The sequence below is a fragment of the Heterocephalus glaber genome, unplaced genomic scaffold (assembly GCF_053883595.1).
Source record: "Heterocephalus glaber isolate CG9 unplaced genomic scaffold, H.glaber_assembly_v1.0 deba00001550, whole genome shotgun sequence".
Taxonomy (NCBI): domain Eukaryota; kingdom Metazoa; phylum Chordata; class Mammalia; order Rodentia; family Bathyergidae; genus Heterocephalus; species Heterocephalus glaber.
Window position 1 is genome coordinate 21,680,883 of NW_028258343.1, and position 24,566 is coordinate 21,705,448.

General features: G+C 38.8%; 1 long non-coding RNA gene across 13 annotated transcripts in view; it reads left to right on the forward strand.

The window, feature by feature from the left end:
- The window catches only part of LOC101725345 (uncharacterized), a 35,950-nt gene extending 13,010 nt beyond the window's left edge, over window positions 1-22,940 (forward strand). For 5 of the 13 annotated variants that reach the window (XR_015442584.1, XR_015442578.1, XR_015442582.1 and 2 more), the window contains 3 exons: window positions 297-913; window positions 3,576-3,740; window positions 7,083-13,863. This is a non-coding gene — a long non-coding RNA (uncharacterized LOC101725345). The other 8 variants (XR_015442583.1, XR_015442575.1, XR_015442579.1 and 5 more) reach the window with 7 other exon arrangements.
- Window positions 22,941-24,566: the final 1,626 nt, after the last annotated feature.

A 24,566-nucleotide genomic window follows, 5' to 3' on the forward strand; every position in this document is an offset into this window, starting at 1 on the left:
GGCGGGGTGGGTAGAAATGAGCCCTACAGGGTGGGGGAGTGAGAGAACCGGAAGTAGGCAGAAATCAGTGCCGCACAGTTCTGACGCACAGTTCTTTTTTTTTTTTTTGGGTACCGGGAATCGAACTCGGGTCCTTGTCCTTGCGCAGCAGGCGGTGAAACCACTGAGCTAAACCCACGGTCCTAGAGGCACAGTTCTGAAGGAGAGAGAGCAGGAACCCCACAGAGCAACAGAAATCGATCGTGGAGAGGTGGACAGAGCCCTGATCCTTTGTTGCGTTTATTGTCCATATTTAGATGCATTTTACCTCATCCTGGGTGAAACGGGAGGCCGAGATAATGCCCTCGTGGAGAGCAGACACAATGAAGTTGTCGTTGTTGATTTAAATTCCCTTGCACGGTGAAAAGTGTGTGGAATTGGAAGAGAGGCGACCAGTCATGAAGACACTGCTGACGAGAGGGCCGTCAGCTCGCACGGGGATGGTGGCAGTGGCGATGGAGAGACGCGGGTGGATCAGGAGCATGGACAGGAGTTGCGAGGTCCAGCGATCGCCTAGGGCCTATTCCCTCAGAACCTCCCCCGTTGGCCATGCCCTGCGGAAGAGCTCAAGAATCACACTCCTTCCTGGGCCTCAGAGAAGGAAGATGGCTTTTAGGGAACAGGTGTCTGCCCACCCTAGGGCAGCAGGCAAATCATTCAACAGCTTTTGCTCCCAGCCCTGGGCGTCCTTAAGGTGGCTCCAAATGGGTCCCAACCACCTTTTAGGCATCATCGAATCAACGCCGGAGAAACATTTTGACGATTTTGTTGCTTGATGTCCGTCTAAATGGCGCACGTGCTCCTGACTCTGCAGAGGAGATGCTGGACCCTGGGCCCGCCTGATCCCATGGGAACTGAGTGAGCCACAGGCCAGGTAAGAGTCCCAAGCCCAGTGAGAATGTGCAAAGACAGTTCTTCACTGAGAGGTGGTCAAAGATATGATTTAGAGAAGCACCAGACTGTAGAGAAGAACTGGAAGAGTTTCCCCGTGAGAGCACTGATTTTGTTGTGATACATAAAACTAGGCCTCAGGAACTATTTCAGCATCTTTGGCTGGAAGCCCTGTTGTGAATGGAAACTGTTCACTGAAGGGTTTGGGTGATTTCCCTTCATGGTGGGGCCGTGCCTGGCTCTGCAGGAGTGGCTTGCACAGAAGTAGACACGGACGGTAGCATTCTCATGAAAATAAGCTCTCACAAAACGGGTGGAAATACGCGTCTCATTAAAAACCCAGTGGAAATCAGGCTGTAGGCCAAACACGACTGAGGCATTATTGCTAAAATAAATTGAATAACCTTTACTTTTCTTCTGTTTGCCTCAGGAATCTGTGTTCCTGTAGCTACAAGGTAGATTCTCTTGGCTTGGTAATTTGGAAAGTCCTGACAGAAGCAGAGAGTTTGCCTCCCAGGGCTCAAAGTGTTTCTGAGGTATAAGGACACGACACTAAAAGTATTACGGCCAGAATAAAAATTTTGCAAAGCAGGTGAAATCTACAAAATGATTTAAATTATTATTGTACAGAATAAATTTGGGATTTTCTGACCATTAATTCCAAATTGTTAATCATGTAAACTTGTTTTTCATTTAACCTGCTTACTTTCTTACAAAGTCAAGGAGGTTTATTTTGGCTCATGGCTTCCCAAGGTTCCATCCATGGTCAGCGGGCTCCATTGCTGTGGCCTGAAGTGAGGTGAAGCATCACAGAGGAGATGTGGGGGCCAGAGCTGCTCACCTCTTGGCACCTGGAAAGCTGAGATAGGGAAGAGCCTGGGAGGGAGGAACTGGGGGCCAGACAGAGTCCCCAAGGCTGCAGCTATATGATCACTTCCTTCATTGAGGACCGAGCTCCTGTCTCCATCCCTTCTAACAGTGCCATTGACTCATGATCTCGTTAGCCGATTAACCCAGGGGTGAAGTTAGAGGCTTCCCAAAGCCAAACACTTCCCAAAGCCCATTAGCATCCAAGCCTTGAATACATAGGTTCTGAGGCCTCTTCAAACCCAAACTATAACAGTCAGCTAATGTGTAAATCATGGTCTGTCTTCTGCAGGTGTGTGGTGTAATGATGGGAGTACACAGCTGAGCTCTGTGATTAGGCCAGTGCAAGGCTATGGCTCTAGTTTGTATGACTGAGGGACGACACTGAAGGGATTTTGTCCCTATACCCTACTGCAGCAATGCCTATGCGTTACCCGATGATGGATGGACGAACATACCTACCCAGGAAGTAGCTTTAGCAGGTGCCAGAACACAGCCCATTAGACATACTGCCCTCCTGCTGACTCTTACTGCATCCACCTCAATAGACATACATTTAGTTTATTGTATTTTTATGTCTGTAATCACCTTATGATTAATGTTATTTATTTAAAATGGCTAAAGCACTTTCTTTGAGAAGATGTACATTAAGTAGCAATCCATTAGCTATGGTTAATTTATCTGATTATATATTATCACCTGTGGTTCCAAATCTCAGGTAGGGTCAGGATGGGAAAATGTCAACTTTGGCTTGGCAGATAAGAATAGGAATGTTTGAAATGTCAGAAGCCACGGTCTCCTAAGCAGGATGTTGATGTAGGCAGGGAGAGAACAGAATGGCAGCACTTTTAAGGTGACATTCTAAGAAAATATGGCTTGGTCAAAAATAATGAAATAAGGCAGCAGCCTTCTAGTTTGGAGAATTAAAGGCATAATCTTTGGATTCTGATGTAGCTTCTGAGTCTGGGAAAGTCATTTAATTTCTCTATACTCTGGTTTCCTCACATGCATAATAATTATAAATATTACATCCCTACATGGGTGAGGAGCACTCAATGTTATTATTTTTATTTATGTATTTATTTTATTTTTATTTTTTGGTACCGGGGGTAGAACTTGGGACCTTACACTTTCCAGGCAGGAGGCGGCACCACTGAGCTAAATCCCAGGCCCGATGTTATTATTTTTAAATAGTATCTTTATTTGGGGGATGTTTGAGGTGTTTCTACCTTATGGCAAAATGCCATTAAGTACTTAATGGAAAAATGTACACACATTATTGAAGAGGCCTTTTTGGCCATTGAGAATTGACTGATGAATTCTCCACCTTTGGAAGAAGGCAGATATGGTCCACTTAGGTGGCTCACGGGGAGAAGCGACAGCTGATCCTTGGTGTGGAAGGTCGGACATGTTTCCTTCACATGCATCATCTGTGCTCTGTCTCCCAGAAACGTCTCAGAGTGCTGGGACGCCGCTGTCCCTCGCCATGGTTGCCAGCTACCTTGGGTGGCTAAGGTCCACCACTCAATTTTATGGGGAGGAGAAATCCAGTTCTGCTTAGGGTAGCCGGGATGAAAAAAGGATTCAATTCAGAAGACTTGGTTATAAATCCTTGCTTTTAGAGACTTGATAGATTTATTGTCTTGGAAAAATCACCCCAGCTTTCTTATCCATAAAGCTGAAGTAATTCTTATCTGACAGCACTGTTATGAGAATAGAATGTTATAAAATATGGAAATGTCCTGAAAGAAAATCTAGAAATTTATCTTTTAAAATAGTTTCCTAGGCACTGACTGCACCAAGGGATTTGGTGGTCTACAAAATATCGTAATTTTGCCAGCCCTTGAGAAAACTGGAATGCGTTTTATCCCTCTTCTCTGGACAGCACTCCTTCTGAGACGTCTGTCCACCACGCAGGCACAACTCCCTGTTCATTTACTCAGGTGAGTTCATCTTAACAAACTCATTAAACGATACATGGACTTGATTTGCCTATGCAACTAAAAAGCCAGGGACAGGTGTGGATTGAGTCAGTGGATTTTTAAAAGCCACTTTGGATTCAATCTCATCCCATCTCCTGATTCTGCATCATGTGATGTTACCTTGTCTCTAGGATCTTCTAAAGGGGTCCAGTAGACCCAGGAATGTACCTGTTTTCACATTTGGCCTGTGGAAGAGTCCCTGTCCTAGTGCTCTGACCTAAATACTGAGGCTTTTAGGTTTTGTCACATGCTCGTCTTTGACCCGATCCTGATGCCAAAGGACAGGAACGCACAACATCAGCTGACCTTGGGCCATGTGGTCTATTTTGGACCTTTGGGGAAGTCAGCTTCTTTAGGATCACATGAGTCTACAAGTTTAAACCAGAAACTATCTAGAAATGTAAAGAGAGCCCACAGTGGTATTTCATCTGTAACATGTCCACCACCCACTGGCTAAACAAAGCCATCGGACTGGTCTGGGTGTGTCTGGGTGGAGTGGTCCTGGGGTCTGTCTGGTCCATCGCCCCTTTCCCTCAGGGGCTGGTCCTCTGCTCTGCTTCCCAGCAGCCAGGAACTGATCAGCTTTGTCTCCTCATGCCCTTCTGCCATGATGTTCCTGCCTTGGAGCCAGCTGGCCATGGACCAAATCCCTTGGAACCATGAGCCAAATGTACCTCCCTTTCTTTAATCTGTGGGTCTCAGGTATTTTGTCCGGCAGCAGGAAACCTAACCCACACAGCTAGAGATAGAATTTCTGGAGCTGTGGTAGGTGTCCCAGTGGAGCTGTGGCAGGTGGAGCAGATCTTACCGTAACTCAAGTGTGCATCTTATGTCCTCATGAGTCCCAGAGTAGCAGGGCGGAGAGCGCTCCAGCCCAGATGGCAAGGTTAGGCTTGGGTTCTGCATCTGTGACTGAGCAGGTGGAATTCAGGTGAATTGATTTTCCTCTGTAAGATTTTCCTACCTCTAGAATGGAGGTAGTAGAAATAATACTTACAAGTCAGTTTTGAGCAATAAATGACATAATTGAAAAAATGTGTTTAGTTCCTGAGATGCATGGAAGTAGGGAGTTAATGAATTTTAACTTGGCCGGAATGTTTTTCATGTATTTGAATAGAAATCCCGGAATAGGGACTAGGCCTAGAGAATTTAGTAGACTGTTTGTAAGAACAGTATAGCGCTCAGAGGGTCACCCCTCCTTCCCTCTTGTGTCTTCAGTTTGTCTCTCAGGGACAGAAGCATGTGCCTTTGGGGAGAGGCCTCAGGCTGTTTATCATTCTGGAGAGCTACTGAAATCCATCCTATTTAGAGCAAGCACATAATTGATTGTTCAAATTAGGAAGCTTGTTGGATTGAGGGAAGGTACTCAAAAAACAATGAATAGCCAGAACTCTGGGAGGCTGATGCAGGAGGATCCCAAGTTTGAGCCCAGCCTGGGCAACGTAGCTACTTAGTGAAATTGTCTCAAAATCAAGAAACAAAGACAGAAAAATGGCTGGGGATGTAGCTCAGTGCAAAGGCCCTGGGTTCAATCCCCAGTGCCATAAAAACCGAAATAAACAAACAAAAAACCCCATTAACATGGAATAGTTGAGCTGGAAGAGGTATACACAAGAACTTTCCCAGTTAAACTGCCTCATGTATGAAAGTCTTCACCTAAAATAGAAAGATCTAGAGTAAAATTAGGCACCTAATAAAGGCAAAGAATTCTAAAAAGAAATGTTTTCTCTTCTCTTTCCTTCTGAACCATCAGTAAAAACTATCCCAACATTCAACCATTTTGTTATTTTATTCTATTTAAAATACTGTCATAAAGATTCATATATCCACACAAATATTATAGAAGATGTATTTTTTACTCCTAATTTGAGTTCATTTGTTATAAGAAATAGGATCAACCAAAACACATTTCTATGGTTATATTTAAATATATCTACACTTTAAAAATAATAAAGCTGGTTATGTTTCATCTTACCCATAAGCCACCATATGTCAGTCTGAAGCTGAAGTTAGTAATGGTTCATAAAACCAGAGTTCTGAAATTTTGAACCTTTGGAATTATCTGCTTTCTTGTTTCTTTATTTCTCTCTGGGCTAAATAGAATTTGTACATCTGACATCCAAGGTCTTTATAAACACTATTAAAGTAATAAATGTCATTAACTTTAGCATCCCTTAATTATTGATCCTACAGAAGTAAGAGGATAATATAATGATCATTTCCATGCCATACCATACTTTTATTCCTTTTCGTGTGTTATGTGGCTAACTCCATATACCATGTGTTAGCAAAATTTACTAGTAAATTAATAAAGAATTTGTGCTGTTCCAAAAATGATTTGAGAACTAATAAGAAATACTTACTTTTTAAAATAAGAAGGATTTAAAATAATTTAAAAGAAGCAAAGGGAAATAAGATTAGGTAGATAAGATGCCCTCTAGAATGATGTTCCAGACTGGGTACATAAGTTTGTTCTTATGTCTTAGCAGTCAAAACAGGGGAAAACAGAATAAGGTTCATCTGTCAAAAGGTCCATAGGCTGAAAACAAAGCCCTTGCTCATGAGAATCACAATCCTTTAATGTTAAAAGAAGAGTTTTCTTCCTTAGAAATGTGCACACTTTAAGTTTCTTTATATTTCTACAAGGTAAAGTTATCGTATCATACTGCCTAGAAAGTTATTTTGTCTTCCTATGTTGGTGATTCTAATGCTTAAAATCTAACAATTTCCCTTAGCTTTGAAAGGTATTCATTCCAGTAGCTTGCTTGTGTACTAAATCATGTAATAATTGGATATTTAATTATATTCTACCAAAGGCTTACACAAACATATGTGCAGGTTGCAGTATGAAATATGTATTTATTCACTTTCCTCAGATTGTTTAACATAGAACTACACATGAAAAGAAAGTTATTTCCTAGCTGTAAGAAAAATAGAAAATCGCAGATATTATGTAAAGTATTGTGAACACAATTGCACATATATTTTATTTATATCTCTTAATTTTACACCTTAATGGAACTCAGAGTGCCGTTTCAACACCTGGACACTGATCAAGTCAGGGTAATTAGCATTTCAATCTCCTTATCATTTCTTTATGTTTGGACTCTATGGACCTTCATGAAATATACACTGGGCTGCTCTTGGGAACTCTAGTCATGTCTCTCTGCTGCAGAAAACCAACACTTATTCCTTCTTTCTGTGTTTGGTACCTGTGCCTCAACCTCCCTTAATTACCCTTCCCCTCAAATCACACATTGTCTTATTGAAACTTTACTTTTAATCTTTTTTCTTTTAAAAAAGGAATCAAAGAGCAAAGAAAAGAGTAATATCATTGCTTGTGATGAATCCAGGTTGCAGAATGCTGTCAGTTCTGGACACGTGTGCATATGAGCTCTCGTATCCTGGAGTAACTCCCACAGCAGCACTGCCATGGTGCTCCTCCTACACTGAGCATTACTTGTAAAGTGCAAGCGCTTGGGAAGAACTGTGACATGTGATGAATCTGGTCAGCGTCAGCGCACTCCTACCGCTGCCTGGCCGCCCTTGTTCAGACACAGGCAGAGAGTAGACAACAGGCAGACATGCTAATGCGCATTCTGCGGTGACCATCAAGAAGGCAGAGATAAGGCTCACCACAGGGGACAGTGAAGAAAACTTCGAGTAATGATGACAGTATATGAGGTGGGATCAAACTAGCAGATGTTTACATTGTTTTAAAAAATTAGTGCAATAAAAGATACATTGCCATTAACCCTCCTCAAAATATCCTCGCCTCCACTTCAAACACTCTTGGCCCTCTGCTCTTGCCACTTTCTGAGGCAGTTCTGGAAGTCCTCTTCCATCCGTGTCAGTAGTTGTACTACTGTGACTGCCTCGATGTCCTGAATCAGTTCAAAACATGTACTATTCATGGTCATTTTGACCTTTGGAGAAAAGCCAGAAGTCACACAGTGCCTGATCCAGTGAGTAAGGGGCCGAGGACACAGCACTGTGTTTACAGACCCGTGTTTCTGTCGGATGCACTTGGCAGCAACATTCACCACTTTTTGATCAAACTTCCTCAAGACCCTCATGAAGAGGACTTCCAGAACTGCTTCAGAAAGGTGCAAGAATGGTGGGAAAGTGCATTTAAAACTGGGGAAATATTTTGAGGGGGATTAGCTTCAATATGTCTTTTACTGAAATTATTTTAAAAATAATTTTAAACATAGATCATATCTTTGGTCATAACTTGTGATGAAATGATGAGAAAATAAATGTCATAGAGCTAAACGATAGGAGCCTGGATGTAGCAAGGCTGTCTAAGGCCAATTGCTCAAGTCATTTACCACAAAGAATTCAAAAGGAGGAGAAACACTGACCCTCATAGTAGAATTTTGCTATAGACCTGAGCAAAACCATCACCATTGGCAATATTTCAACACACTCAATGTTGCAAGAATGAGGTGAGACATTGACAAAGAAATCCAGAAACACAGTGGCTCAAACAAAACAGATGCTTAACAGAGCCGGAGGAGCTGCTGAGCTCCCCAGGAGCCCAGGTGCTTTCCACATTGTTGCTCTGCTGTTCCCAAGGTTAGCCTTGAGGGTTGGGTGGGATCTAGCTCAGGACCCTTGTTTTCTAGGCTGTAGGATGTAAGGAAGTAAACAATAAGTGATTTTCTCCTTTCAAGAGCAGAAGTGGGGTTGCACACATTACTCCTCCTCAATCATCATGAGGAGGAAACCAAGCACATGGGCACAGAGGGCTGCGAGAAAGGCCTCAGGCTGTCATCTCTGGTTGAGTGGCTGCATCTTGAGGGGAAAATAATTCCTCAAAGGGAAGAGAAAAGAAACTAGGAGATAAAAGTCCCCGCCCCTGCATGGCAACAGTTTTGTGTAATGAAATTCCAGGTTAGAATGCAGGATATGGTTCCAGGATAGTGGAATAGAGTAAGAGAGAGGTTTCTGGCAAAGAAAGGACATTTATAAGGAGAAGCCAGGATGTCTTGCTCTGCATGTGACTATCCTCCATGGTGCTGATGTCCTACTGGTTTATTAGGTCACTGTGAGTCAGTTTCAGGATGCAAGTTCTACTTCCCTTGAATTTTCTGGCAGGTTAGGGAGTAGTTGGCCAAGTCCCTGCAGAATCTGACAGAGCTAAAGGAAATCAATTTGGTTTTACTTTCTTCAGACTTCTGTGATAGGACAACTATGCAAATATGTATCTAATTGTTTCTTACACTTTTGACTCTGCTTGAACGCCCACAGATTAAACTCTAATTCTTTTGGAGCAAACGACAGGTAATAAATCTAATCTATCTAGAGAAATCTGTTTCATCAATATTTGCCAATAGATATACCACCAGTGTTTCTGGCTTGGGAACTATATAGAAACTATGCCCCAAATTAGCACTGACATAAGGTACTCTCAGAACAAGTTGCACCAAGCTTTTTACCTTACTTCTATTGCTAATAATATGGATTTAGTCTAGAAGAAAAGTGAGCGAATTAAATAAATTTTCAAAAGTCCTGCCTGAAAGTTAAGAGTAACGATTCCTGTGTGGTTGTTTTTTGGATCAGATTTGCGGTGATAACGGCTGAGAACTTTCCATCCTCATACAAGCTGGGTCTCAAATTCCTAAGGAAACTCCTGCAGAGCCGCGCTGTTTGCTTTTGAAAGATCATATCCTGACTTGCCTATGGAGCCTTTGGTCGGAGGTGGGATAATTTTTGCAGCTGGGGGGAACCTATACCTTGCTGGGGAAAATCAGCATGAAACAATTAATCACTCATCCAAAAATAAGAATCCTAACCGAAGGGTGTTCACCGATGAAAGAGCAAAGAAAACATGTGCAGAGACAGTCTTCCTTCTGATAGGCAGTGATTTTTAAAGCAAATTCTTCATGTTTGGGAGTTGCTTCTTTCTTTGCTTTTTATTAAACAGAGTTTTGTTTTCCTGAGTAAAAAAGAATCTTATTTTCAAAGGGCTGTTATCCTGCTGCTTGCTCCCCATATGAAATTATCTTGCAGAGTAACAGGGCCTGGTGTTCTGGAAATTGCATATGGGATTTCTTAGTTTAAGATCAAAGTCCTGTGACTGGAAGTTCACAAGAGTCACTCTTTTTCTTTCTATTCATACTTACATTTTTATTTTTCAAAACCAATGCATCAGAAATTATATATTTTATGGAAAATGATATGATGTTGTGAAATATGTACACATTACGGCATGGCTGAACCAAGCTACTTAACACATGCATCCTCACATGCTTACTATGATTTTGTGGTGAGAACACATAAAATCTATTATCTCAGTATGTTTCCCATCAGTCACTGCCTTGAAATTGAACAGTTTTCATATATCTTCTAAATTTAACATTTCAAATTTGGCTTTCATAAAATATTTTAGTTATTATGTTAGTACTTAACTGAGGAATAGCTCAAACTTGGTACATTCATTTGTACATTCTGAATTAGTGGAAAGAGTTTGGGGTTATAAATGGGGATGTAGAGCCACACCTCCTCCCAATCAGAGGCAAACTCTGCTGCCATGACAAAGGAGAAGCCAGCAGCTTCAGGGTGCGTGGTCAGTCTGTAATGACATTAGTACTGTCTTCGCAGGGGCCAGCTCACTGGAGTTCTAGCTCTATTGTTCGCACTGAACTTTTACCTTTCCACAGAGTTAAATGCATTGCCAGTGTCCCAGTGTATTCAGAATTAAGCTGCCCTTACCTATTCAGAGTTAGTAAAAAGAGACTTATATTTTGTCCTAGTATTTTATTTTCTACATGATTTCTCTCTCTTGGAATTTATTTTGGTATATGGTGTGAAGAGATGATCTAAAATGATGTTTCTCTGAAATAGTTGCCTCAGTTGTCTCTTCTTTCACATTTGATTTTATTTCTTTGTAATATATAACATTATTAAAATTAATATAATTTCAAACAAATATTTCTGACATTTCTTGTATATATCCTACTTTATCGATGTGTCTGTTTTTGCATCAACAGTATGTCTTAATTAAAGTGCCTTATGGTATGTTTTAATATAAAGTTGGGCTACTTCCAAATGAATGCTCTTTAGTGAGAGAATTTATGTAAAACTCCTATATCTATCTACGTGTCCCCATGTGGATGCACACAGCAATTGGGAGATTTTCTATGGCACCATCCTATCCTGTCTTGGACCTTAGCCTTCATCCAGAGGAGCACTGTGTGTGCTGTCTCCCACCAAGCCAGGGGTCTGAGCAACTTTAGCATCTACACTATTCCATTAGTGTTACCTCCACACCTACCAGTTAGCACCCAATCTAGCACTGCCTATACCTGCTCACTGCATGCTGCATTGCTAGTTTTAGAGTCATGATTTTTTTTTTTTTTTGGTACCAGGGATCGAACTCAGGTCCTTGTACTTGCGGTGCAGGCAGCAGAAACACTGAGCTAAATCCCCAGCCCTTAGGGTCATAATATTAAAAAAGTTAATAATGTCTGAATTTTTACTTAGGGACCAAAAGTTGATTGTGTTTTAACCTATACTCAACTTTCTTTCAGATATAAAATATTCTTCTCTAAGAAGGAGAAAGGTATAGTATTTACTTGAATTAGTATCATGCCTATGTGGTCCAACTGAGAGGTGAAGAAAACAGGCTGAGGAGGGACTTTCTGAAATTTAGATCAGATAAAATACTTTATTTGTACAAAAAGCAATTAGTAATAATTGGACTTTTTAAACTCACAAACAAGACTAAAGACAGCAAAACATATGAGATAATAAAAATATCCATTATCCACTCCACATTATTTGTAATAACTTCAAATGATAAAAGATTACATTAAAAATCCAATTTAGGGGCCAGGGATTTAGCTCAGTGGTTCCACCGCCTGCCTTGCAAGCACAAGGACCCAAGTTCGATCCCCAGTACTCCCTGCCAAAATAAATCCAATTTAAAAAATTTTTATTGCATATAAATTGACAAATTACATTTGTGTATATGTACTGGGTACAAAGTGATCCTAAGATTTATGGATATGAGGAGTCATTAAATTAAACTAATTAATATATCTATCACCTCAAATGCCATATTTTGGTGGTAACATTTGAAATTACTGTTACTGATTTTGGTATGACAAATAAATTTTAATTGATTTAGACACAATGGCCATGTGTATGTTCCCTTTTTAGGTTGGAGTTATTGGAAAAAATAAGGCATACAATAAAGTTTTGTGATTTTTTAATAAAGTTTGGTACTTGGTTTAAGAAAATGTTTCTCAGTCGTGAAGGTATAGGATCAAACCAAATGTCCATTAACAGATGAATGGATAAAGAAAATGTGACTATATATGTGATAAAATATCTCAACCATACAAAATAAAATTTTGCAGCAACATGGATGGAATTGGAGAACATTATGTAGGTAAATAAATCAAACACAAAATGACAAATACTGCATATTTTCACTGCATATGGAGGCCAGAAGGTTGACCTCAGAGATACAGAGTTGCAGAGTGGTACCTGGAATGCAGGCCTGGGAAGGGAGTGGGTAGCTGAAGGATGGTTCAGGGGTATAGGGCCGGCTGGAGAGGAGCGATAACCCAACATTCTCTATTGTACAGCAGGACAGCTATAGTTGACAATAACTAGTTGTATACTGTATTTCAAAATAGCTAGTAGAAAGGATTTCGAGCTTTCCCAACACAGAGAAGTGGTGAGTGTTTCACAGGATGGAGTTGTCAGCTATCCTGATCTGATCATAATACCTCACACACGAGCATTTAAAGAAATATGTACAATTATTATGTGTTAATTAAGAACAAATAAAATGAAATGCTGCAAAGAAGTGTTTTTTGTCTATGGCATGCTAGAACAGAAGTATTATTTTAGTTCATGATAACAATGATTTTCCAGAGGAAGAAATATGAGAAAAAGTATAGGGAAGGTCTATTTGCCTAAGTATGACACGATTAATATGATTTCAAAAGACATTAGGGATTTTTATCTATCTTGTCTTGTTCCAAACAAGGGGATACAGAGGAAAAAGGATGAAAATCCCTCATAACAAGTCCCACATATCGATCTTGGTTTAACCTTTAAAAGGAAGCATTCCTATTTTCATTATGAAACTATAATATCTTCCAACTAAGGGATTCAGAGCAAACGTTCATTCCCGAGCATGGCTTTCTGATTTCCCACGGCCTGTGGCAGGGTGAAGATGCTCAGGCTGCAGGCTGAGCATCCAGGAGGGCACAGAGAGGGGTTTCTCAGGCTCACGACGGATTACCAGAGACCATGGATTACCAGAGACCACATCTTTCCACACATCCCCATCACTGAAGAGATCACTCGGGCTGCGAATCACTGTAGAAATGGAGGACGAGGAACAAGCAAGGGGATGTGGTGCAGAGATGACTCTGGAGAGCTGATAACTAAAAAGGCACAAGGCAGAAAGACAGCTTGTGAGAACCCACTGACGCTTCACAGCCGGTCTTATCTTCTGAGAGCTGGAGAACTCTTGGGTCCTTTCCCAAAGTTCCCTGTTAACTTTCACTGACACTGAGGTTTTCATGCCACGGACTTAACATCTTCAAGATCAAATAGAAAATAGTATTTCAATCATAAGGGTGAACTTCAGCATAACTTGGCAGCTTTCAAGTCTCAGAAGTTAAATGGGTCTAGGATTTATAAACGCCTCATTGCAGAGGATCAGGGATTGAAATCTCTAACTGGTCCTCAGGGCTTCAGGGTGTTACCATCTAAAGGGCAGTGGCTTTTGTTAAAGCATGATTAGCTGCTCCATCATTAAAAGTCATTTTGATTGTGAAATGTTCTTGTATAGATTTAGAAGAGACAAAACAGGTTAAAAAAACTATAGCACACTTAGTATTGACCAATTAGCATTAAGTATTTTTTCAGTTGAAGAGAGTTGATTCTTAGACAATATCAAAAGGATTTTACTTCACTGCCATCTTAATTAATGACTGCATTCAAGGATGTTTTAAAAATTTGAATTATTTAAAATATCTTCTTGGCAATATTTAATTTCCTATCCCAAGAGCCTCTGAGAAATATTTTAAATTTGTGTAACAGTCTGCAATGACCTTTTATTTCTTTAAAGGTCCTGGATTTCAGCTTCCTGCTAAGCGTGTATCCCTGAGGCACTGACCCTGGCTGGCTCACCTCCTGTTCAGCATCTGGGCCAAGGCCCTGGGATTCTGCCACCATGAGGGACATCGGAGGCAGTGGCACATGCTGGCATTTGGGGACACCAGCCAGAGCAGCTGCTGCTCCGCATCTCCTGTCAAGGGTAGGCCACAGCAGCCTGGAAAGCCTCAGTCCTCCCTTTTCACACCATCCCACTGCTTTCTGCAATTTCTCTGCGGTGACACACACGGTAGCTCATTTACGTGTGCTGGAAAAGGATGTAGCAGATGGCTGAGGCAGCATCTCTTTGTTGAATTATAGTCAATCTTGAATAGCAGCTACTATTACTATCTTGGATATCTAAAGGCCTTTGTTGAAGTGTGGAGCTTAAATGCTTCAATAGTTTTTCTGCCGATGATTTGATTCTTTGACTTTTATATTCTGAATTAAATTTCAGATATTTTGTTGAGCCAGTGGCTTGACAATTATTTTTCTAAAAGAAAAAGTTATTTTTCTACAGTTTGGCTTTAGAAATATCACACGTGCTTTTACTTTAGGACTTGATTTAGGGTATTTGAAAAGTATAACTTTACAATAACTATTACTTAATATTACAGAATTATGGTTAAGCTTTATTCTGGATATAAGATTAAAAGGTAAAGATGAGTGGATGCACATTTTGTTCAGGTTTGACATTTCTCTCTCTCACAGGAAGAGTGATAATGTATAGAGTAGGAGGGTTACAGGGAACTGTACAGAATGACAATTCAGGAAGAAGTTGTGTTTCCAATTAATGACTGTTAGATTAAAAGGCCTACTGAGAAAACTTGGGCTGCATGATACGACACCAATGTGCCAAGCCAGTGGAACAGCGTAACGAAATCCATAAAACCTGAATGTTGAAGCAGGCATTATCACAGTTGGTAAAATTGCCATGGCTGAAATGATTAGAAGGAATTATGGGCAGTCCAGGGAAATAAAATTAAAATGAAAGGACTATAAACATTGTGTGGTTCCAAGTATAAGCCAAAACAGTAATCAGGCAAAACTGTAGAACTATTGAGGGCAAAAATAATTTTTTAAAAATGTGTTTTCCTTAGTACAATCCCTAGAATGATAGATCTTTTTCCCCCAGATGAGTGCAGATTTCCCAATGGAAACTGTTTACTTGACAAAATGACACTGTTTAGCACAGGTAGCGTGGATTTGTGGAGTGGTTGTTAACGTTAGACAGCATTGGAGTTGTTATAGTCGAAGTAATGCGAGAGATTTTTATAATTTGTATTTCAACAGAACAAGGCTAAGAAAAGAAGTAGAAGATCGATGGACCTAATTTTAAGTTTAGTCAACTTTGAAAAAAGTCTGTTGAATATTAAAAAACCCTAAAAACATTAAAAATAGAAATTTCATTTGATCCAGCTAATTCCTTCTAGATATCTTCCCAAAAGAGTTTAACGTCACCATATTATAGGGATACATGCATATCCATGTTCATAGCAGAGCATTTCTAAGAGAGAGATCTTGGAAATGGTGTATACGTCCATCAGCAGATGGACGGAGAAAGATGTGGTATTTATACCCAACAGGGTACTGTACTACTCTGCCATAAAGAAAGATAAACTTGAAGCATTCGTAGGCAAATGGATGCATCTTGAGAACATAATGTTAAGTGAAATGAATCAGACACACAAAATTTATGATTTTGAAAGCATGTTTGACTTAAAGCTGTGTTTGCAGCATACAGACATCCCTCGTTTAGCAACTGAGTTGCATTGTGTGCATTACAGTATTCAAGAAAACGGTCAAAGAAATAGCCAACAGGATGACTTTGCTTTTATTTGCATAACTCTTACATGCAGCACTGTAATGTATAACAGGTCATAAAACTATAGGACTGTGCTGTAGAAGAAGCCACCATAAGGCTGCACTGCTCCTCACGTTCCTATCCTGTAAGTGCAGGTCGTTAAGTCTGAGCAGTGCACCTAGGGTGAAGGTCTGAACAGTTGCTAACCAGGTAGGTCACTAAATAAGGAACAGCTGTATTTATATTTTCTATTCTTGTTGAGTATTTTCATCCCAGAAAATTTCATAAAACCTGTTTTCCAGTAGGTAAGAAGTTTATTTGGAGTTATTTTTTCACTATGTCTTGTCTCTTTTTTTGAAGCACAACTCTAAAGGTAAAGAAACTTCGTATCACTAGGAAGCTTGGGGTGAATGGACACTGCTTAGGTCTGAGAGACCTGTGTTCAAATCTGGTATCTACCCATCTCAATTTATTCCTTGATATAGTTGATTGGATCTCTGAGGTCTTTTATTTTTCTTGAAAGTTTTAACTTTCTGATGATCTAGAGTTGCTGACCTTTCAACATAAACATGAAGGTCTTCTTAAGGTATAAGAGAAGTATTTTTAGTTATTTGAAAATGAGTAAGAGAAAGCCTTTGAATATTTGGGCCTTTCTTGCAAATTAGAGAGATTTCCCATTTTATCTGCCCTTACTTCTGTTATCCGTAATTGGATTTACTGGATTTAACAGGAACAAAGAAATATTTATGAACTGGTTCATCTCTGTTTCTTTCTCTGGAAAAGACAAGAAGATCATTAAGCTACACATGACTTGTCACTCAAGGAGGAGATGTGCTTTCCTCTCCAGAAGTTCAGGGTTAACTTGCCTTTCTATCATTTGTAATCTCCAGATATATATAGTCAGTAAGTCTGGGTAAACAGTGTGCAGGATATTCAGGGTTTGATATGGAAATTGAGACAGTCCAAAATGCTTAGATCTAATGAATCAGAAACTTAAATTCCAGTACCAGAGATGGGTCTTTCTGTCCCCTTCAGTTGGATAAAAGTTTTCTAAATATTATCCTTAAGTCAGATAGAAAGTATAATAAGTTTCTAGGACTTAGAATCCTGCCATTTTGGTTTGAATTAAATTAAGAATGGGGTAAAGGAAATTAAAAGTCTGAATTTAATTTCTATAGGAAACAGTTCTTATTTTCAGAGCAAAATTGGACTCAATGGGAAAAAAGTAAGCATGTATCTTTCTGTTGATTTATAAATTACTGAAACTTGAATGAAAGGCCAGTTGATAGAAAACGACTAACTGAAGATAAAATTCCAACTTCAGCAAATTTTGAATCTCATATACGAATTGATCAAATTTCTGAGTAGGAGGCTATTCTGAGGGAAGCAAAACCAAGCAAATTCTTACAAAATAATAGGTAAATCATGGCCAAGAGAGTGAGTGCTACTGGGAATAAAAAACAAAACAAAAGCCCATTAAAATGTGAAACCTCAAAAAAGCAAACCACATTAGAAAAGAAAAATGTTCCCAAGCCACAAATAGGGTGTTCAAGAGAAACATCTCAGAAGCCCAGTGACGACTGCACATTTTTCAGTTAAATATGAAGATTATCACCCGTGTGGTGGTTAGACTATTCTTACAAGTAGTTTCTCAGTGCCTAAGACTGTCACTTTGATGTAACAGCTAACAAAATTAATATTTAAAGAAAGGTCTGGTTTTCAATAGTAAGAATAAATATTTGATATAAAGTAATTTGGCACCTTCACTTTTTTATTAATTTTATTGGTACATTTTAGGTATACAATATAGTGACATTCATCATTGGAAATCTGCACCTTCACATAATCTCTCTAGGTTCTTATTTTTCCCCCTTCCCCTGCCCTCCCTTCAACCCCTCCATCCCTCCCTATTTACAAAGACTTTGTTTCCATTTTTTCATTTTCCCATATTAACTCCATTCCCTTCTTTCCTTTCCCTTACCCCTCCCACTTCCCTTTCCCCTTTGCTCCTTTTCTTCCTATTTCACATTGTCTATTATAACTTTTAGTCCTTAGGCACCTTCACTGTTGATTGCTTTGTTTTCAGTATGTCTTAAGGTTATTCTAGATGTCTTAAAATAACTGGGCTCTTATATTTTCCAACCTCTGAGAATACATGTATAACAAGAGAATTAAGGTGATTTCTAACATAAACCTTATATTCCAGTGTTGGTTGGAAATCAACCATCAAAAAATAATAATTAAAGGAACAAGAAGATATCAGACAATCTTTATGTACAGAATCAAATAGAAGGGTATAATAGCAAGTGACCAGGAGTAGACTTCTTAGAGGTAGCTAAATTTATACAGACATACATGCACACATGAAGACACACTTGTGTAGATTCTCTTTTTCTTTTTTAGTTTAAAAAAATATACATACAGAACTTTCATTGGGGAGAGCATGTATTTCACTAAGATTAGATTTTTTTCTTTAATAAAATTTAATGCTTTTCCATTGTGACATTTTATTAATTTTGTTTTTAAAAAAGAAAATGAGTTAAAATGAAAAAATGACAGTAGTAGCATATGGTGGTAATACATGGTAATAATGTCATTGTTAAATTAAATCACTAAAACATGTGAATATTATAAATATTGAAATAATGTCAGAAGTTTAAGAGCTTTTAAAGATAATTTGGCACAAGCTGATTATAGCATGTGTTATGTTTATATCCAAAATGTTCCTCAAGGGTCTCCTCCTTTCAGAGGTGGGGCTTTTGGAAGGTGATTGGATCAGGGAGTGCTACACTCATCAGTGGATTCATCCATTCATGAGTTCTCAGTTGAATGTGCTGTGCTGAGGGAGGTCTGGTTGGAGGAAGTGGGTCCCTGGGGTGTGACCTGGGAGGGTGGATTCTTACTCCCAGCTTCTTCCCCTCTCTGTTTCCTGGCTGCCATGGGTTGAGCAGCTGTTCTCCGCCAAGCCCTGTTCCTGCCTTGGAGCCAGTTTCATCACTCCAGGCTGAATCACCTTATCACTAGGGTGCAGGAGGAGTCCTCAATATACTTCATGACACTTGCATCTGAAAACCTGCGTGGAATCACAGAAATATGGGGGGTTTTGTGTCAGATGTGTCTTGGGTTGAATCTTTGCCCTGTAACAGGCATACTTCCCCCCCTTTTTGTGTGTAAAAATGGGGATACTACTATTCATCTGGAAAGGTACTACTGATGGTTACGTGAGATAATTTATATAACAGAGCTCAGGAGATGTCAATTTTTCTCTTCTCTTTCATTTCTCCTTTTAAGAGAAGTTCCTCTTTATTAAGTAACAGTTGATTAGCTTCTTAGGTAATCTAATCCTTCATGTGTAAATATATGGCATTCTACTAGATTATGTAATATCATTTGGCCCAGATTTTGAGGCAAGATAAATCTTTGATTCTACAAACTTCCTCAACGCCTATAGGTATCTGAATTAAATATGTATCATGGCTTGAGAATATTTTTATCTACAAAGCAGGAAAGTTTTCTGTTTTGATTTTCAAAGTGGACACAACTATGAGTTGGAAAAACAAATAAAATTTCTTGCTAAAAAATCCACTCTTTAAAACTCTTGACCATGCCGATTCCCAAATCAAGTGCTCATGTGACTCACTGAGTTCTTTTCTACAACACATGCTGTGTTTTATTCTTCCCTCAAGAGACTTCTCTATATTTGCTCCTCTGCTCCCCTATTCTTAACTGTGTAACTGTCCTAATGTGGATCCAGACCCACTGTCCAGAGTCCCCAGATGATAGCCGATATTTAGTGTGCAGCAGGAATGGCCCTTGGTGTTAGACAGTCACACTCAGACATCAACTGTCTTGTTTTAGTGGGCAGATTGGTGTGCACATTGCATTGTATTGGCATGTATTTAACTCAAACTCAGACACGATGGTCAGTATCTGGTAAGAGTGACATAACTGAGGACACTAAGCCAGTATTAATGATAACTGAAAAAGTGAAAGAGATGCATGAAAAGAGAGATATCAAAATGTTAACAGCTGTTTTTCTGTGATAAGGAATTTAGGTAACTTACTTTGGTCATATTTGTATATGTTTCTCAAAATTTTTGCGTTCATGGTTGTGTATGTTTTTTGGAAATTTTTATATTGGATAAATATGCCTTCTACACTAAGATGAAACAATAAGTAAAGCTACTTTCATCAATAAAAATGCAAATGATGTTAGAAAAATTAGTCTTAATATAGTTTCTATTTTAATAGGGAAATTGAATTAAGATAATAAGAATCGAAGTGGAATTTAAAAGCTTGCCAGACTAGCATAAACATTAAAGATGCATTAAAGTCTCTTAATTCCCAAAATATGTATCTAGAGTAAAAAACCAAAACCTACAACGAAGCATTTTCCAAAAGGAAATCTACAGCATATTCACAGAGGCAACCAGACAACAGCCAGGCCGCAGTGGGGGCCACGGCGTGATAACTATGACAGTGAAGAGTTCCGCCGATCCTCTTTTCACTTCTCTTCTCTTCAGGAATTTTTCTCCTGAATATTACCCATAATATCATTTTCGAATCCAGCAACACCTTTTGTTACTTTCTTTTATTTCTTTCCTGTTTCTATCTGCATTAATCATTCACTTCTCAGCGTTCCTCTCTCTTAACCTCCATCACATAATAGGTGCTTAATCCTTTTCCTTTTGATTGCATCTGTTTTAGTCAGATCCTTGATTATTCTACAAGTGTGCTCAAGTTCATTTTTATGTCTGGTTAGAGTTGTGTAGTTTTTGAGCATGGGCTATGCTAAGATCTACAAAACAACAACAAAACTAAAAGCTAAGACTGTTAACTTTAAATTGGTTGGAAACATTGAACAGCAATTTTAGACCAGAAGATGCATTTGCAGTTTAGAAATGTCTGAGGACGTTGGTACCTAACACTTCCAAAGTGGAGGCCGAATGAGACCGAAAGACCCTTCTCATGAGCTGGTAAGTGTATCACGTGGCCCGTTAACCTCTGCAGCTTAATGAATTGCTAATAGACGTGTTATATTCATTAAATAGATAAAGAAGTTGAATAAAATCTATGTCGGTCCTGGGGACTGACATAGACAGTCATAGACATACAGAAGTATGTCACCTCCTCCTGTTTTCAGCAAGTGCAATGCGATATCACCAGAGAACTTTGCATGGTGTGCCATGGTAGGAGGGACTAAGAGGGATCCTGGAGTGTCTGACTGCTCTGTCCAGCTTTAGGATGCCTGTACTTTTTCTCTGATAATATTAGACACCTTCCAAGGAAATGTCTGTTAAAGATATTATCTGACGGCTAAAGATAAAACTAGCCATTCAGGGCATTTGGGTTTTAACAGCTTTGAATTATGTTATCACATTTTAAAAAAACAGCAAAATAAAAGCTAGATAATAGGAAGTAGGGAGAGAGATCTTTCTCAAGTGGGAAGGGATCAAGAATTGGAGGGAGGGGAGGAGGGGAGGGAAGAGGAATGAAGAAGAGAATGAAGATGTGTTGTGTGTGTGCACCAACTCTGCACAAGGAATGTGAACATTATGCGCCGCAAATGTGGGTGGATAAAAGATTCATAAAAACAGAGCACTGATGAACCTTTCCCTCCAAAAACCCGCTGTGGTGCTGAGGATACAAATGTGTTCAGCATTTGCTAATTGTGCTGAATTTTTATAACATTGGCATATTAGTGAAAAGCAAAGGTCACAGGGAGAAAAGTTAGTCTGTCTTCCACTGGATTTGAACAAATCCAAAGGAAACACATCTCCAGTGTCATTCCTGGAGACAGAGGTAACTGTGGCAGCAAGGGTAGATTCAGGTTCAGTAACAGCAAAACCTCAGTGATTACAAATGTAGTATAACTGATAAAGGCAGTTTTGATTCAAAGTGTTCTCTTTCCATGGTTAATTTCTGTAGTCTTTCTGTAGTTCATTTAATCACTTCATTTCACCCTCTGTTGCTTCTTGCTGGAGATTTTTATGAATGACTTCATTCTGATTTTCAGAGTATTCTGCATTCTTTAGAAAGTTGGAATCAATGTCTTCTTTTATTTCTCTTTCCAACCATCTGAGTTGACTGTTTTAAAAGCATTTGCAGATAGAGCACCTAATGATAAATTACTTTGTTTATGAGCCAAGCTGGCTGGTAATAACAATCTACTAGTTTTATTACTGATAAAAGTAGAGTATTTAGAACTGTACTATGGATCCTCATTGAATTAAGAATCGCACAGATGTGTGATTCTTACACCTACATCAATTAATCAGGATCCCAGAAAGGAGAATATGTTGCTTAATTCCATAAGAGGGACAAATGAAAGCATATAATTTTGCTTAATCTAAAACATTTGTCATATTTATCATTAATATAAATTACAAATTTAAACCATTCATTAGGTATGATTGAAAACTGGTGAATCTTAAAATTAAAAACTTATTACAGTGAAAGGCACATGCTGTTAATCTCCTATAAAATCTTCCCTTTGCTTTGAACACACTTCTGCCAGCATGTTGCCATTTTCAGAGGCAGTTCTCAGAGTCCTCTTCAGTGGGTGCTTGCAGTAATGTGTTGGCTGCCTTGATGTCTTGAATCAACTCAAAACGTTTCCCTCTCAAGGTTGCTTTGGTTTGGGGGAAGAGTCAGGAGTCGCACAGTGCCAGATCTGGCAAATAAGGTGGATGAGGACAGCATCATGTCTACAGCAGCCTGACTTCCCCTTGGATGGCACTCGGCAGCAGCTGCTGTGTTTTTCATCACACTTCCTGAAGACACTCAGGAAGGAGGACTTCAGAACTGCTGCAGAAATGCCCAGAATGATGGGATAAGTGTGTTCAAAGAAAGGGGGAGGATTTAGATAGATGAGTATTAATGGTAACATCTTTTCCTGTAATAACTTTTTCTGTTTTTTGGTAGCGGGGATCAAACTCAGGACCTTGTGCTTGCAAGGCAGGCGGCGGAACCACTCAGCTAAATCCCTGGCCCTTCTCTAATAACTTTTTTAAAAATTTAAACATTCATGGTATATTTATATCTCATTTCATATATTAGTCTATTACCTCGAGTTAAACAGAGGTTCTGGAGATTAGCTCAAATGTCAAAAGGTAGGTTTATTTTGCCAAGAAAAATTATGGTAACTAGAATCTGGTGTAATTTTTCATTTTCAAATGTCAAAATATTTGAACAAAGCTTGAATTTTAACCAATATTATTTTCTAGTAATAGAATGTGTCAAATCATAACTTTTTATTAATGTAGCTTTTAAAATGAGCTAGAAGAAAGAACAAAGTCTGTGTATAGTTGGCATATTTTAATAATAAGTAATTTTAGAAGGTAAGAAAATTGTGGTTGGAAATTTTAATTGGTACTTCTCAGAGGCCAGTGGACTCATGCTTCACGGAGTTTAGAATGTACCAACTGGCTTAACATTGGACAGCTTTTTTTTCCTCTCGGAGTGAAGCCAGATCACAGACGTAATCTATCTGGTGAAAAAAAAAATGGATGGTTTAAAATATTATGAGACTTTTGTGAAGGTTTATTGTCCAAAAGGAAGTAGCAACTTTTAATCTTATTTGTCCAGTTGACTAGGTAATATTTACAATAAATTTTCATCCCCCTAAAAATATATCATATTGAAAAGTCCAATATTTGAAAAATTATAAAAAATTATAAAATCCTGTCAGTTCTGCTTTTCAATATTTTGATTGCTGATCCTTTTTTAAAGAAAAATTGTATTTGAGAATAAAGTAAAAAAATTTAACCAAATCTCACTCTCCATTACTATACACATCCTGCAAGCATATACTTGTGGATGTTCTGGGGGAATTTGAAAATATTATATGGTCTGTGTTTTGATGCAGTATCATATAAATGTCACATTTATTGATACTGTTATTCTGGATTTCTATCTCTTTACTGATAGTCTCTCCTTTTATATAGTCCTAATAACACATATTTATGAGGTACAGTGTGCTAATTTGATACATGCACAGAATGCAATAATTGAATCTGGGTAATAAGCATTTTCATTTCCTCCAACATGTATCGTATCATTTCTTCTTACGGGGGAGCCTTTTCTAGTTATTGGAAAGACATAATAAACCTCTGTGAACTGCAGTCTCCGTGGTGTGCTGTGGAGCCTTGGGCACAACCTTCCTTCCTGGCTGTATTGCAGCCACGCCTGCCTGTCATCTGCTCCCTCTCGGTCTCCTCTCTTCCGCTTCCTGGCCCTCAGGGAGCTATTCCTTCATCAGTTACGCAAAGGGAAATTTTGAAGCCTCAGTGGTCTCTTCCTCCTTTAAATTTTATTGATACATGAGTTTATATTTTAGATCTGTTATCGAGAGTGTATACATTTAAAATTAATGTTGTGATGAATTGACCTTTATATTCCAACACAATATCATTCTTGTACTTAGTAATTTTTCTTTTTCTGAAGTTTACCTGTATGTGGTTATAATTGTTTTAACTGAGTTTGGATGCTTTATCTTTTTCAAATGATTAAGGAAGAGGAAAACTTCCTATTTTCCTTCATTTTTTTCCTGCCATTTCTTATTCTTCATTCCTTTGTTTGAATTCAGATCCTCACGTAATATCATGCTCCTGCTGACGAGAGATTTTCTTCTAGGCTTAGTCTTCTGGTAATGGCAATGCTTTCCTTTTTTCGTTTGGTCTGAAAAATACTTTATATTATCTTGCCTTTCATAAAATTTCTTTTATAGTACTGGGTATAAAAATTTAAAGAGATGTTTCCCTTTTCCTGACAGTACCTTCTGAATGTCATCTTTTTAGCTTGAATAAATTTTGAATAGAAAGGTGCTATAATTTGTTCTTGTCAGTAATACTGTCTTCAGA